The sequence below is a fragment of the Gymnoscopelus braueri genome (genome assembly GCF_963280865.1).
Source record: "Gymnoscopelus braueri genome assembly, chromosome: 21".
NCBI lineage: Eukaryota > Metazoa > Chordata > Actinopteri > Myctophiformes > Myctophidae > Gymnoscopelus > Gymnoscopelus braueri.
The window spans coordinates 12,862,019-12,865,609 of record NC_137623.1 but is presented as its reverse complement, the minus strand read 5'-3'; the positions used below and the strand labels follow the sequence as shown (position 1 = coordinate 12,865,609).

Below are 3,591 nucleotides of genomic sequence, written 5' to 3'. Positions count from 1 at the left end.
TTTATTGTACTCTTTGAATCTTCTTTATTTATCTAACTCTCTGCATATTCTCATTTATTTTACTCTGCATCTTATCTTACTCTGCATATTCTTATTTTACTCTCTGCATCTTATTTATTTTGCACTCTACATCTTCTTGCTTGTTTTACACTCTATCTTCTCATGTATTTTCTTCTTGATCATTACTGTTTTTTTGTGATTAGTGTTTAGTAACTACATGTATTCATGTGTGCCATTTCGCAATTACCAGCACATTGGCATAATGCTCTGCAAGGTAACCCAGCATCCCGGCATCTACACTTTCTCGAACAGAAGGGCTCAGCTTTGCAGCCACACTTGAGTTCTCTACAAACTTAAGCAGCCTCTGGCAAGAGTGTCCATAAAGGTGTCCACGAATCAGCGACTTTAATTTATTTGTCAGGAGATGGTAGAGATTGCATAGCTTTCAGGCTTCTGGACCAAATGCTAGATTGGCTGCTCGATTTGAATATTGTAGCAGTGCAGCCCGTGTGGGAGGAGTGTTTTCCATTGAGAGACTATTCCAACCTTTTTTGGCACCCCTTAGGATGCATTCAGATCACTTCATTTCATGCTTTTATGAGATTATTTTTTATGAGTGTCTTTTGCATCATCTGTCAAGACTGTACACAGCCATTTTCAATTTAGTCAATAACTCACTTCCTGTTTCAGATAATTTCAGGCACCCCTTCTAGGATGTCTTAGGATGACCCAAGGGACATGTATGCCATTATGAGATTCTTTAGTTGTCTTTTGAGTCAATCGACAACACTGTAGGCGGTCATTTTCAATTTTGTCAATGACTCACTTCCTGTTTAAGATTTTTTTGGGCACCCCTTCTGGGATGTCTTGGGATGACCCAAGGGACATGTATGCCAAATTGTATGCTTTTATGAGATTCTTTAGTTGTCTTTTGAGTCAATAGATAACACTGTAGGCGGCCATTTTCAATTTAGTCAATAACTCACTTCCTGTTTCAGATTCCTTTGGGCACCCCTTCTAGGATGTCTTAGGATGACCCAAGGGACATATGTGCCAAATGTTATGCTTTTTGGAGATTCTTTTGGTGTCTTTTGAGTCAACGGTCAACAGTTTAGGTGTCCATTTTGAATTTTGTCCATAAGTCACTTCCTGTTTAAGATTTTTTTGGGCACCCCTTCTAGGATGTTTTAGGATGACCCAAGGGACATCTGTATCAAATTTCATGCTTTTATCCGCCGCGTAACGATTTGGCCATTTTTTGTGCTTAGTACCCCCTACTACTAGCAGGCTTTTAAAACATGCTTTCTGTCTATGTATCATCTGTTAGGTGCTGTCAGTGCAAAACGGAGCTCCCGCCCAAAAGCCAGAGGTTTCCGTTCTGCGTCCTGCTAACAAGACAAAGAGGAAAAGTAACTGGGTGTGTGTGTGGTGGATGTTTCTTAGTGCTTTAGATTGTCATAAAAGCTGTGAAAGTCTTTTGGCATGATCTCCTTGAGCTCTTGGAGATGTTTGAAACAAACTCCTGCACACACTCATTCTCTGTCCATTAACATTTAAAAAGAAAACACGAGCAGATGACCTTTGTGAAGACACCCTTCTCCTCTTTACTGGGGTGAAATCTATCAAACCTTGCACATACATTCTCTTCTCTTCCCAGTTTATGTTCTCCCAAAAGCATTGAAAAATCTTCTCCCTGTCTGCCTCATACAGAGCAGAGCTTCTCTGAGAGCCTGAGAGGAGGGGGGAGTTGTTTGTTTTTGACGGACAGTTTGAGGGTCCAATGGAGTTAGGAGTTTTCGTCAGAGGCGCTTTTTAATACTTTTCATATGTTATTATTTAAAAAATAATTACACAGATGTAGAGGGGGTTCAATAGCGTTGATTTATGAAAAAAAAATAAAAAAAACTGAAAATGGAGTTAGCTGGTCCCGGCTGGACACTGCCGATATATATTGTAGATGGAAATTACAGCCTGTATCAGTATTAATGTCAAAACAAAACCTTAAGAGTTTTCTAATTCCTTCATTTCGTTTTCTGCTGTAGATCTTGACAAAACTCCGGTCAGCCGTAAAAGAGGAAGAACTGCACAAGGTGACTGCACATGAATGATTAACATTTTAAATACATTTTGACAGTTTCTGTTTGTTTGTTTACCCGCCTGTATTATCGTTGGGACTACTACTACTATGCTTTAGGTCCTCTAGAAAAAATTAGTGTAACAGAACGTTTAGCCGGAAGATTAGAATAAAAATGTATTAAAATATATTATGTATTTCAACAACAGTACATCTACTGTGGGGGCCTTACTCCTGAACAGAACAAACTAGGACTCCACAATGAAAATGTGGATAAAGCACAGCATATATCATACATGACTTGATGGTGTAAGAAGGTGTAATTTCAATGTGTTTTCACACCCAGCAGAACATTGAAGCTACACACCGGTCCAAATCAGATCCAGAAATACACAAGGTAACTTTCAATTGACTGTAGCAGTGAGCAAAATGGGTTTCAATGGGGGTTTTCTCTCCCCCAACAGTGAAGCCGTAATCTGGGCCAAGAAAATGTCTGGACTCTACTCCACCTTTCAATTGACTATAACAGTAATCCTCAATGGTGATGTTGCAAGTATGACATGTAGCCTAATTACCTTGTCTTTCACCAACAGGAAATCTTATCAGAACTCCCAGGAGAAAGTCACAGGATTCCAAAAGGTACATTTTGATAAAGTTTGGAAGTCATCTTACTCTGGCAAAAGTTTAATTGGGGAGAGATAATGATGTTGAACTTGAAAACAAGTAATGTTGTTTATTAAGATCTACACCAGCCAAAGTATAGCCTCACATTCTAAATCACAGGCAGACTGTCACATGGTTTGTTTATTTCAGTTTCCCATGTCGGAGAAAAGTAAGAATGGAAGTATTATTTATCACTTTCCACTGTGTTAGTGTATTATTTCTGTTTCATATCAACATAATTGTCTTCATTGCAGGTTGGCAGAGTGTGCCGTTTTTCTTTTTGCAATTTAGCTTCACGTTTTCTTTTTGTTTCAGACTTTTCACCAATGGCCTGATGAGTCCTTTCTACTTGCATGGACAGCAGGAGAGAGCTTTCAAAAGCACTGCCTTCTATCTGTCATCAATGGTAAAAATAACTTTGTCAGTGCTAGTTATTTGTTGATTGCTTATTCACGTTGTACATGTGTGACTGACATATACTAGATAACCTCTGTAATGTCTACTGTCAGTCTGAGAGTTATTTGTCATTGTTTTGACTGCAGAAGACATTCAGAGAGACAATGGAGAAACCTGGTCTGCCATCTCTGACCACTTCAAGCAGGCGCCTGGTAGAAGTGGTGGAGAGGGATACAAGAAGAAGAAGAAGCAAATCCAATGTTATTATTTGGTCAAAACATTTTGTTAAAACTTGTCTTTTCTTGTTGTTTAACGCATTAAGACAGGGAACGCATCTGTGTCACTTAAGATTTCTTTGGCTATTCAAAAAATAGCAGATATACAAGCTCATAGCGCGGAACTCGGTGCCGCGCTAAGAGCTTGTAGATCTTCTATTTTTTGAAGATTAAAAAAAAAAG

At 38.8% G+C, this 3,591-nt stretch overlaps 1 long non-coding RNA gene across 2 annotated transcripts; it reads left to right on the top strand.

The window, feature by feature from the left end:
* The first annotated feature begins 2,287 nt into the window (after positions 1-2,287).
* On the top strand, positions 2,288-3,300 carry LOC308077077. 2 transcript variants are annotated; one of them, XR_013932351.1, is made up of 4 exons: positions 2,288-2,471; positions 2,668-2,713; positions 3,053-3,143; positions 3,280-3,300. It is a non-coding gene; the product is annotated as an uncharacterized lncRNA (long non-coding RNA). The 2 variants fall into 2 exon arrangements; XR_013932352.1 differs by having other exon boundaries at positions 2,288-2,713.
* Positions 3,301-3,591: the final 291 nt, after the last annotated feature.